The following is a 13,829-nucleotide window of genomic DNA, read 5'->3' as shown; positions in this document are numbered from 1 at the left end:
ATCACAGGTTGTGCGTTGTATCGATCAATTGGTGAATCAAACCTTTGGTTGTTGATTGAAATTGATTGATCCTTGAACATTGGTCTTTGGTACCGTTCAAGTTAATTTCTCTTGTATTCGATTAGGCTCGCAGATTTCTATTTGTTCGAGTAAGGATTGAATCGAGAAATTGAGATATAACTCTTTGATATACTTTTTATTTAGATTGAGTCTGACTGTCTAGTTGATTCTCTTAGAAGTATATTGGAGTTAGTCCATACAGATTGTTAAGCGAAATATTGGGTGAGGTTGTTAGATCCCCACTTTTTTAAGGATAGACGAGTTGTCAAGGAAATATAACTTTACCTGGCTTCACGAATCCCTATGAATTCTTTGTAGTCGCTAAATCCTAAAAGGGTTAGGAAGAGGACGACTCTAGATACAACTAGGACACACCAAAAAGTAGTGTCGGGATTCAGAGATCCTAGTTGCTTGAAGTTCCCCTTTTATAGACATTCAAAGCATAAGTTGCTTTAGTTTTAAGATAAGATAACTTTGGAACTAAGCAAACAATATCCGTCGTAAGATGAATCTTTGAATCTGATTTACATAAGCAAGATATACACTCTGATTAGGTGAAACAGTAACCGAACCGTGTACAAAGAGTATGTTCAACTTGGTTAGCCGAAACTAGCCGATTTGAATTTAAAAGCTTTATACTCATTTTCATGAAAACTTATGACATTAATCTTGAGTCACAATCATGCATGTGATCAAATAAGTCTAGTGTTTTAGAGAAATTAATCAAATACTAATTATCTCATATAAATAATTTAATCGCACTTGAAGATAATCTACATGGTTAGTAAATGCACAAAACACAAATACATAGCCCGTTCTTGACTCAGGTTAGTCAGAGCACGTGTACCGATTTGCAATCATTTGATCAAACCAAGTTCCGCAGCTAACATAACTATTTAGGTATGCATACCAGTTTGGAAACCTTAAGACTACGACCGGTTCCGGAGTCCAAATAACTATTTTGGTTTGCGTACCGGTTTGGATACTTAAACCGAGTTCAAGAACACATAACTATTTTTCTTTGCATACCGGTTTGTAAACTAATCCGATTCTGTAACCACAGTTCCTAAACGGTTTGCATATGAGTATGCACACCGATCAGGTTCTTGAGTTGAACATATTTTCACATGATATACATAAGAATATGCCTACCACAAATTTGTAAGTCGATATGTAGCTACTTCGCTATGTGTACGAATACAACTAATACTGGTTCAGACTTATAACAATTTTCCCAGTTTATTAGACTGATAACACTGTCTTGTTATCTTCAGCCAAGCCAGCAGCTGAGTCAAGCCAAGAACCCGGTTCACTTACTGGTCCAGCCAGTTCGGTTATGTTTTGGTCCAACCAGATTCAGATCCGGTCCATTCGGTTCAGTTAAACATATTCGGTTTTGGTCCAATCCGGTTCTGAGCGTTCGAGTCAAACCAGTAGCCACGTCAACATCAACACGTGTGTTTTATGAAAAACTTGTTTCGTCAATAACTTCTTCGTTTTAATTCCGAATTGGGTTTTTTTTCTTTCTAAATCATTAAAATTTATTACTAAACATCATTTACACCTTACAGAAATCCCAGATTTTTCTAAGGCATTACAACTAAAAAAGGGACTAAAAAGCTCAGCCCATTACATAGAAGCCCAACAGCTAGTACAATTAGACATCCAAGGTACTAGAGATACTGAAAGCAAAATTAAAATCTAAAGTATAGATCAGTCTCATTTTCAAGCTTTCCGAGAAACAAAGTCTTCACTTCAAAATAATGCACTTCTCCTCTACTCAACAGAACTCCTCTCTTTGCCATTTTATCTGCTGAAAAATTGATCTCCCTATATGAGTGTCTAAAAGTGACGACTGGAATGGCTTTAGTGAATTTAATCCATCTGTTCTGTACCATCCATGGTACTTTATCATTTAAGAAAGCTTGTATCACAACATTAGAGTCTAAGTTGAAACATACATTCAATAACCCTTTTGATATTGCCCACTCACCTTCTATAATCAAAGCCATCACCTCTGCCAAATAATTTGTGGCAATCCCCATTCCACCAGAAACTGATCCCATGTTCTCTCCTAAGTGATTACTAGCAACAAAACCAATCCCTTCCATTCCTGAGTTCCCTTTGGATGCACCATCACAACAAATCAAGGTCTGATTCTGATAGGGAAATTGGAAGAAACATTGTTTCAATCTTACATTTTTCACTTTAATCCCTGTGATTTTTGGCTCGTTGGAATCATATTTCAATTCCCTACAACATGAAAGAAGAAATTCTAGTATTCTAGAAACTTTTATATGCACTTGAGGCAGCAATATGATTGAGTTCGAGGTTCGTGGATGGCGACATGATCGAGTTCGAGGTACGTGGATGGCGACATGATCGAGTTGCAGATGAGTATTGCTTAGACCCTTCAATATTTATCCTTGCATCACTTCGCAATCATCTAAAGCCTCACCTTGCACGTGAGCACTTAAGCCTTGCATTTATCGCAAGCATAAAATCTCGTCTTGCACGCGAGTATGAAAGACTTGCACCTTGGCAAGCATAAAGTCTCGTCTCAACCACGAGCCCAATGCCCGATATTGGTCCAAAGACTTGTGCTCAACACAAGCAATAAAGCTTGTCCGAGCAGCAAGTGCTAGCCTTGTTACGTTGCGAGCAAAAAGCCTTTCCCCAGCCACAAGCACACACTACATTATACTCAAGACTCGACTAGCTATCGAGCATCACAAGTCCACCACGTGGCAAAAAGACTCGACTAGCACGTGAGCAAATTTTATTGCAGGTTATCACAGTTGGGGGCATCTTTGTAATGTCTCTACTCACGCTTGGGGGCGACTGGAGAGTTACGTCATCGACGATCGACGCGAAGGAAAAACAAAATTCTTAGCCCCCAACAAGTTGGAGGCTAAGAGGGGGCGATGTTTGTACCGTGTATAAAATACACGGGAGGCCTGCAAATCAATACAAGGAGCCATGCAAGGAAGGTTAATGCTAGGAGTTATGCATGGAAGATTAATCCCAGGAGCCATGCATGGAAGGTTAATGCCAGGAGCCATGCATGGAAAATTAATTCCAGGAGGTTTCATGCAAGGGAAATAAATACAATTTATGTTTACCTCATAATGAGGGTAAGAGCCTTTTTTTTTTATACGAAGAAAAATATTATTGAAAGAAAGGATCAACCCCTTATATCAAGTAGGAGTTGATCAGTAATACAACTAGGAGGGTGGTCAGACCATTCTTTCGACAGCTACTCAGTGCGAGCTGTTTTAGCTAGAATGTCTGCCACTTTATTTCGTTCCTTTGGAACATAATAATATTTCCAGTTCTTAAAATCTTTAAAACACAAGATAATATCTCTAATAAAGTTATGAAATTTCCAATTGATATTAAATTGGCCCTTAGTGATAGATTCAACTAGGATAGTAGAATATGTTTCGAAGTTGACTTCCTCCAGCTTTAACTGTTTAATCCATTTCACCGCTTCCCATAATGCCAAACCCTCAGCATGCTCAGAACTTAGTGCTTGCTTTGTAAAACCGCATTTTGCTCCCCTGAATGTACCCGCAGAATTGCGAATTATCAGTCCAGTTCCTGCAAGTTTTGATAAATAATCATAAGAACCATCTATTTTAACAGTGTAGCAACCATGCATAGGAGGAACCCATTTTAAATTAGATCTGGAAACTCGAGGAGCTGAATTATGTGTTGATTTTGTCCTAGCTTCTATACTGTCCATAGTTAGCTGCTAGATTCTAATGATAAGTTTCTGGGGATTCAGGCACTTATTATCAAAGACTAAAGAACATATTTCCTTCCATATTGCCTAGGCAGTGACCAAACGCCTTATAATAGTTTCAGTGGAGATATAACCCTGACTATGATGATGAATCCAGTTCTGACATTCTTCTCTAATAGAAATCTAAGCTTCAAACTGTAACCCTGCACAACCAAACCAGACATCTCTAGAGTAGTTGCAATGCATGATGATATGGGAAGCAGTTTCTTCTGCAGAATCACACATAGGACATCTTAATTCTGCATTTGCTACAAAACGACGAGTTATGACTTTAGTAGGTAGAATATCTCGCAAGCATTTCCAAACAAAGTGCTTTATTCTAGGGAGAACAGGGAGTTTCCACATAAACTTCAGAGACTTCTTCATTTCCTCAGAAATATCAGCCTGAACATGAGTATCCATATACAGTTTCTTGTAAGCAGATTTAACTGTGAAGGAGCCATTTTTCTCTAACATCCATACTAACTTGTCTTGCTAAAGTAAGTGGATTGGGAGACCAGCAATTGCAGATACCAGTTCTGGAAATAAAACATCATTAAGAAGTCCAATATTCCAACTATTAGTTCCATGACTGAACAACTCTTTAACCAAAACATAAGATGAAGGATTAACAACATTTATTTTTGGTTCAGTAGGGATCTGAATACCAGGTATCCATACATCTTTCCATATCCTAATCTTTTCTCCATTACCTAAGTTCCATCTGCTGTTTTCTTTGATGAATTGTATTTGATAACTGATGCTTCTCCATGTATAGGAAGAGTCATCTTTAACTGTATATTGAAATATATCTCCATTTGGGTAGTATTTAGCACCCATATCTTTAGACCACAAATTATCACTTCTTGTACAAAGTCTCCAAGCATATTTGGAGAGTAAAGCTTTGTTAAAGCATTCCAAATCCCTGAAACCAAGACCCACATCCTCTTTATCTCTGCTTAAGTTGGACCATGAAATAATTGCACCTTTATTTGAGTCATTCCTTCTCCAGAATTTTCCTTGCATAATATTAAGCTCTTTGATAGTTTGATCTGGTATCTTGAAAGATGTCATATGATGAACATGAATGACATTGAGGACATGTTTGACCATAACTAATCTGCCTGGCTCAGAAAGATTAATAGAATTCCATTTAGATAATCTCTTCTCCATTTTCTCAGCTAAAACAGAAAAATGAATTTTCTTGTTCCTTCCAATGAAAAAGGGGAGACCTAAATATTTCTCTTTTGGATCCATGATAGGAACTTGTAGAATGCCAGCTAAAGTTTTACTAGAAGAAGGACTGACATTATTACTGAAGTATACTGAAGATTTATTGAAGTTAATAACTTGTCCAGAAGAGTTACTAAACTCTTCAATAATTTCAAGTAATTTCCTTGTCTAATCCAGATTAGCTTTGGCAAAGAGAAAACAATCATCCGCAAATAATATATGATTAATTTTTGGAGCTCTTCTTGCAATCTTTATACCTGAGATAGACTTTTCATGTTTACAAAAAGCTAGCTTCCTTGAAAGAGCTTCCATTGCAATGATGAAAAGATAAGGAGATAAAGGATCTCCTTGTCTTAAACCTCTAGTAGGCTTAAAAGACTGACATGGAGAACCATTTAAAAGAACTTCCACTTGTGTTGTTGAGATGCACTGGTGGATCAAACGACACCATTTGTCACTAAAACCAAATTTTTCCAAGACTTCCAAAAGAAAATTCCATTCCAATCCGTCAAAAGCCTTTGACATGTCCATCTTTAAAGCAAAAGAACCCACTCTTCCTGATTGTTTCTTCATAGAATGAACCATTTCTTGGACAAGAGAAATATTTTCAGAGATCAATCTTCCTGGTACATAAGCAACTTACATTGGAGATATTATCTTCTCCATATGTTTTTTCATTCTCCTTGCAATGATTTTAGAAATCAATTTATAAGAGGTATTACAAAGTGCTATATTGGTCTATAATCTTCAGGCTTATGAGGTATAGTTATCTTAGGAATGAGAGAAAATCTTTTGTTGTTCAGTTGTTTAAGGAGAAAACCTGAAGGAAAGAAGCTTTGAATCATTTGAATAAGATTATCTTTGACTGTCTTCCATTGAGTTTGATAAAAAACAGGAGGGAAACCATCTGGACCAGGAGATATCCAAGATTCCATAGATATAAGAGTGTCATGAATTTCAGCTTCTGTATGGATGAGAAGGAGTTCTGCATTGTCTTCATATGAGATGCACTTAGGAATGTGTTGAAGAAAATGATAACAATCTGTAGTCTCAACTGAAGTACTAATCTTCTTGAAGTGTGCTGTAAGAAGAGAATCAAGACTAGCTCTATCACTGCACCAAGTTTCATCTGGAGCTAAAAGACTATCAATTCTATTTCTTGACTTCCTCATGTTAGACCTTGTATGAAAATATTTAGTATTCATATCCATATCACCATGAAAATGATCATTTCCTTGCTGCTTTCAAAAACTAGATTCAATGTCATCCCATCTGGCTATTTCTGCTTCCAACTGGATAACCTTGTGAGTATTTTTACCATTTATATCAGATTGCTGAAGAGAAGATAATTGCTCTTTTAAATGTGTAACAGTTCTTTGAATGTGCCAAAATGTATTCTTGTTCCATAGAGATAACTGCTTCCTTGTGTTAGATTGTTTATTCACAAAAATAAAAGCTGCAGATCCAGACACATTAGAGTTCCAAGAATTAACAATTTCAGATTCACAGGTAGAATTATAACCAAGTTTCAAAAAACTTCCAGTTTTTACCCTTAACATTTAAGTTGTTGTAAAGTTGGAGTAAGATGGGGGTGTGATCAGAGCCATTTTGGGTAAGATGAGTTAGACTAGAATCAGGAAATTTTAGAAACCAATCACTATTAACTAAGGCTCTATCAAGTCTAGTTTTAATTCTACCAGTTCCACGTTTGTTACTATTCCAAGTAAATGGGTTACCATTAAAACCTAAGTCCATGAGAGCTGCTTCTCTTAATAATTGAGTAATAATACTATTACTGGAAGAATAAGCATGATTAACTCTTTCACTTTCATTAAGAGTTATATTTAAGTCTCCAAATACAACCCAAGGAATTGTAACAGCCTTACTAAGGTCTCTAAAGAATTCCCATTGTTCTTCTTATTTTTCTTTGTAAGGGGTACCATATAAACATGATAAGAACCATTCACCTTTAGAAGGATCATTTAAGACTATAACATTAATCATATTAGGACTATAGTGCACAATATCAACTTGAAAACCATCTTCCCACAACAAGAGTAAACCACCAGCTAGACCCACAGAAGGAACAAAGAAAGAGTTTGGGAATAAAAGTGATTTAGAGAGTTTTAAGACTCTATCATCATTTAGTTTTATTTCAGAAATAAAGATCAAGTCAGGATTGTGAAGTCTATTTAAATGAAAAAGATGATCTCTTGTAGGTTTTTGACAGTAGCCTTGGCAATTCCAGGCCAAAATTTTCATCCTATCTAATAAAAAATTCCAGCCAATAATGACAAAACAAAGCTTTAAATCAGGAGGAAAAGGAAAAGTAACTGAAAAGTTTAATACCTGAGTAGCAGGATTTCCTTGTTGTCCAGAAGTCGTGGTAACATCTTCCACACCATTTATGTCCATCTCCATCTCATTGATGTTATGAATATCAGTAGTTATATCAGAAGAGTTATGGGATAAGCTAGAAGGAGTAACGTGAATATTATGAGGATTGTTGGAAGGTTCCTCATTCAACTTAGAGTTGCGCATTCTCTTATTCTGCCTAGTATCTTCACCATTTTTTTCATCCTCTGCAATATTTTGAGAGTCCTCAGCAACAACATTTTCCTCTTCATTCATAAAGTCTTCCTCCTCATCTTCAGCATCAGAAGGATGATCTAGCTTATACTTTTCATATTCTTCAACAGAGAGTCTATCCAAGTAAAGCTTGTGAGCTAGAAAAGCACAATTTTCTTCATTATGATCCAACACATAGCATTTGGGACATAAGTTTTGAGGTTGGAGATGCCATTGATATTTAATCCAGACAAGGCCTTCAACTCTAGTATTCCACCAAACACCTCTTATCAAAGGAAAATTTAGATTCATCGAGACTCTAGCTGTAATATCAGAACCATACCTTGGACGACAATTTGGAGGATCTAGTGAAATCTTGGTGCCAAATAAACTGATAGCTTCTTCCACAACAACTTTATTATGATGTTCCAACCTAAGTTTTTTCAAAGTTACGTTAAATTCCTGATCAAGAAACTCATGATCTTCAGGTTTCTTCGACTGGTCATACTTTTGTATAACAAAAAGCGCATCATCTACGATCCACGACCCCCTCTTAATGACTTCCTCTTGCTCATCTTTAGAGTTAAGTTTTATGACAAAGAGGTTTCTACCCATAACCTTTATAAACTCCTTTTTATATCTTCTCCATAGTTTGTTAATCTCAGATCTGACCAACTTTAATTTTATCTTGTCTTTATGACTGATTTTACCCAAGATACTAGTAGACCATTCTTCAGCTACATCATCAATAAGCTTAGCAGAACCAACAACTCTACGTTGTAAGATAGAGTTTGGAGAAATAATGGTTTTTTTGAGTTGCTTAGAAACATCAACTACTTGATTTTGAGAGCTGCTAGCCATTTTGTGAAGATCCAAAAAGGTTGAAAAGAGACGATTGAGACTTGATGAAGACCCTAAATATTTTACTATAAAAAGGATATAAAAATGTGGGATGTTGATGAATATTTTCTGTTAAGGAAATAATATCTATGAAGTTTAGGGAGGTTGTTACGCTCGGCTCTATTTTGGGGAGGAATAATTCGGCTTTGAAAGATTCGAATAAGGAAATATTCCGCTATTTCCGTAGCTAGAATTGCGGAAACTGTAGTTTACTGAGAAAGGAGCCAAAACCAGAATTTGAAATCCTGAAACTCCATGAAAGTGAAAATTTATAAGTTGAAGATTATTGAAGATAAAGAGGATGATAACTAGGACTAATCCCAACGTGATCTTCCTAGGTCTAAAAAGATCCTTGAACATACTGATATTAAACATCATGAGGAGATGCTTAGCAATACTTGCTAAAAGACAAAACTGAATGATTGATTTGAAAGCTAGTTCCAAATAAGCATACTGGTTATACTACTTGAGGACTGAAAGGAAATTACCTGCAGAAAAATTAGTTCTCCCTTAGCAAAAAGAAAGACAGATAGTAAATTAAAATTATAAAACAAAGAAAACTAAAAGACTAGAGATTTTTGGAAGAAAAGGATGTAAAAACTAGTGGAAAAGACACGGATGTAAATCCTTACAAACTAATTGATTGAATATTGTAGTTTGATCATCTTGTTGATTGTAGTTTGAATATTGTTTTCATCCTTTGCTCAGCACCGCAAAGCTCCAGTTTTTTGTCCTTTGTGGCCCGAATTCTGCATGAGGAAATACCAGAATCCAATAGCCTCTCAATTAGAACAAAAAGAGGGTAAGAGCCTAGTTCAGAATTGTATAAATAGAGGGAATGTAATCCTGATAGGGGGGAGCTGGTAGAGAAAAAATCCCATGTAATTATATTATCAATAAAAAATCACTCCCCAAGGGGATTCGTTCGTGGACATAGGCAAACCATGCCGAACCACATAATGTTTGTGTCTCTGATATTCCTGTTTGTTTTATGTTTTTAATCATGTTTTCCTCATCATCACCAAAATCATCGTGTTTAGTGCCTGAAAATATTTTTGGGTGCAAACAAATACGTTGTCCTTAATCGAAATTTATCAAGTATGAACAAATGTTCATTAAGCTTAGTTATTATATTTCGAGAATTAATTATCAAAATAAACTTGACTCGAAATTCTTGTCTATTCATAATAGTCTAATTAGTTATGCGACATCGTCTCAAATATAAAAAAGTGAATATAACTTGAGATACAAGTAGTTCAGTCTTCACTTACCTTTTGTTGATGAAGTTCTCCAAAAGTTTCGGTTGATCTTCGCCTTTAAACGGTAGAACGTAATGATGACTCCCATGATCCACTGTTTCTCAGCTACATTTTTATTCTAGTCGGAGACGTAACTAATTGTAGGATAGAAATCAAGATATAGTTTTGACAATTAAATTTGAATACAAGCTTGAGATAGGAACACTTGTGAGTTCGACCGAGCAATGCTCTAACAGAGTTGTTAAATGTTTTGAGTGATTTGATAAAAAATGATTTCTTTTGTGGTTTAATGTGAAAATGTGATTTTTGGTTTTGGTATCAGGATGAGAATTTTCGGATATAATTGTCGCACTAGTGATTGTGGGTGTCGTTGTTTACGTGGTTTACTGAACTTCGCGATGTTGTTGCTCCCTTGAGTGATTATAATGATTGACTAAATGTAATTTGTGATGAGATCGCCATTGGATTTCATGATTGAGAGAAAGAGGGTGTGAGTTCATTAGATTTCGGCATAAAAACAACAAAAAAAGCCTTTAGCTGAGTGGAAAACTAAATAACGGTCTAAAACCAACTAATCTTGGAAGAATTCAGGCATAAAAGAGAAAAGAAGTCGTATAGAAGATAGAAAGAGTCAGAAGCATAAAGACTGGAGGGATTTTTATGTACCACAAATTCTTAATGCACCGTATCCCAAACAAAACTAAAACCGCCTCTCACATTACATGATCATTTTTGCCGATTGGACAAGGAGGAATCAGTCTAGAATGATCATTTTTGTTTCCGTTAATTAGTGATTTCAAATCTGTGTAGCATTAGGAAGGTTGGGTTTGCTTTAGATTTGTATTTTAAGCAAAATTTTGGGTTGTGCTTGAAAACTGAACTACTTGAAGACCTGTTTTGCTGTCGTGGTTTGATATTGGGTGGCTGAAGAGGTTAGGTGTTCGAGAGCTCATACTGAACTAGAATTGTTATATCATCGTTAAACTGATTAATATAATGAAATAAATCCTAGCCTTAGGATTTAATTACAGTCATTAGCTGTCATAACTGTTACAACAGTTATGCATTTACTGTTATGTTGGTAAACCTCCTGTAATTGTTTTGATATTCTGTTGAGTCAAGTCTATATAAGAGACTAGTCCTGTATCTTTAATCGATAACTTTCATAATCAATTGATCACCATTCTTACATGGTATCAGATACCAAAGGGGAACTTCAACTTCCTCTCTATCCAAAACCCTAACTACAACAAGTCCACCATTAAACCTGCAACTCTCATCCCAACCATGGTGAGAACTACTCAAACAAACATCTCGTCTTCCGCTGTTAACAACAATACTACAATGTTTCCACCATTGTTTTCTTCACAAATTCGTCTACAATCACAATCTATACCTTCTTCGTCTCAACAACCGCCTTTTTCTTCTCCAACTCATTCATATCCACCACCATCTTCATTTCAACCACCACCACCACCACCAATGTCAACACAACAATCTTCTCTTGTACCACCTTTAAAACACACACCTATACAGATTCCCAACCGTGTTACACCACAACAATCACAACATCAACAACAACATCAATAATTTTCTAACGCTTACATTCAACAACCATAACAACCTAAATTTCAATCTTCTTTCTATAATCCTTTTCAATTCCATAGTCGATTCACAATTCCTTTTCAGAATATCTCTAATTTCGTTTCTGGTAAACTTGATGGATCAAATTATCTTGTTTAGAAAGACCAGATCTCCTCTATTCTCATTTGTACCAATCTTTATGGCTTTGTTGATGGATCTGTTCCTCCTGAGACTCCTATGGTGATGTTTAACAACATTCATATTCCAAATCCTCAATATCTTGAATGGCTACAGATTGACAAGTTTTTTGGATCTTGTATCAATGCTACTGTTGATAGATCATTCTCATCAGAACTTCTTGGTAAGCAAACGTCGAGAGATAAATGGCTACATCTGGAAAAGTTATTCAGTGATCAATTTCTTGCTAGGAAGTCTTTGTTGCAATCTCAACTGCAGTCGATTAAGAAAGGTTCGTCATCAATTTATGAATTTCTTCATCAAATCAAGACGATTGGAGATTCTCTTGCAGAAATTGGTGAACCAGTTCAAGATTTAGATCTTGTTATGTATACTCTCAATGATCTAGGCATAGAATTTATTCACTTTGTTGTTAGTGTTCAAAATAGAGAACCACCATTATCATTCTCTGAACTTCGCTCTCGCCTTCTTAGTCATGAACAATTTCTCAAGGAGCAAGATTCAGATGCTTTCTCTACTCTAGTTGCTGATCCAACAAACTCAACTTTCTTTGTAAAGAAACAACATCCTTCTTCACAGGATAACTTTCGAAAACCTCCTTCATACACTCCATCAACATCATCATATCCTTCATACACTCCATCAACATCATCATATCCTTCTCAGAACAAACCATCTCAACCAAATGCTTTTCATCCTCCTCCTAGTTTTCGAAAGACTGAGTTTAATCCTTCTCAAAAGAAGGTCATTGACTTTGGAGACATTCCTTTCCAAATATGTCACAAAGACGGTCATCAAGCGAATCGATGCAGGTTTCGATATTCACCTTCAAGGAATAGTTATGCTCCTCCACAGAAGGCCTTCCTTGGTCTTGACATGAATGCTGGTAGTACCTCTACTTCTCCTTGGTCTTCTCAGGAATTTGATTACAATGTTCAATTTCCATATGAAACTGCTTATGAATGTGGAGGATACTGGAGTCATACCAACTCAAGACCTATTTGGATACCAGATTCAGGAGCTTCTAGTCACATGACTAATGATCCATCGATTTTACAAAATTCTTCTACACATTCTGGTACAGAACAAGTGATGGTTGGTGATGGTAAGTTACTTCCTATTTCTTTAGTAGGTACTTCTACATTAACTACTTCTGCTAAGAAATTTGACCTACACAAAGTTCTTTATGTGCCTCATTTGTAACACAACTTAGTGTCAGTTGCTCAATTTACTAAAGATAATAACTGTGTTTTTCTGTTCTATCCTTGGGGATATGAAATAAAGTCTTTGAAGAGCAATCTTATTCTTGCTAGAGGAAAGATGCAGAATGGACTCTACCCAATAATCTCTGGTCAGTCTAATGGAAATGCTGCTACTCAACAAACTCACTTCTCAACATCAAGCTTTTTCTACTCTAGTTGCTTCATCATCTTTATGGCATTCAAGACTAGGTCATCCAGCTGAGAAGATTCTCAATAAGCTTACTACAGCTACTGATATCAAGTTATCTACAAAAACAACTTCATCTGTTTTTGAGTCCTGTCAGTTAGCTAAGAATAAATGTTTACCATTTCATGCTGCTGGTAATCATTCTAGTACTCCTTTTATGTTAGTTCATTGTAATGTTTGGGGACCTTCCCCTGTGCAATCTCATTTTGGATATAAGTATTATATTTTGTTTGTGGATGATTGTACAAAATTTTCATGGATTTATCCAATGAAACACAAATCAGATAGTGTTCATTGCTTCAAGCTGTTTAAATCTCTTGTAGAAAATCTGTTTGATGTCAAGATTAAACATTTTAAATGTGATGGTGCTCTTGAACTCATTAAAGGACCATTTAAGGAATTACTTGATCTCAGTGGTATTGCATTAAGAATATCATGTCCAAATCTTCACCAACAAAATGGATCTGCAGAGAGAAAACACAGACATGTCACAGAAATGGGGAATACTTTATCCTTTCATGCTTCTCTTCCTAAGAAGTTTTAGTTTGATTCATTTCTAGCAACTGTATTCTTATTGACAGACTACCAAGTAAACTTCTTGAGTACAAGTCTCCTTTTGAAGCTTTATACAAGATCAAACCAGATTACTCCTTCTTCAAAGTTTATGGTTGTTTATGTTATCCAAATTTAGTGGCTTATAGAAAAGACAAGTTAAGTCCTAAGTCAGCTGCTTGTGTCTTTTTGGGCTATAATATCCATCATAAAGGTTACAGATGCATGGATTTGAAGTCTCA

The sequence above is a fragment of the Papaver somniferum genome, unplaced genomic scaffold (genome assembly GCF_003573695.1).
Source record: "Papaver somniferum cultivar HN1 unplaced genomic scaffold, ASM357369v1 unplaced-scaffold_99, whole genome shotgun sequence".
NCBI classification, from domain to species: Eukaryota; Viridiplantae; Streptophyta; class Magnoliopsida; order Ranunculales; family Papaveraceae; genus Papaver; species Papaver somniferum.
Note: the sequence above shows the minus strand (reverse complement) of the source record.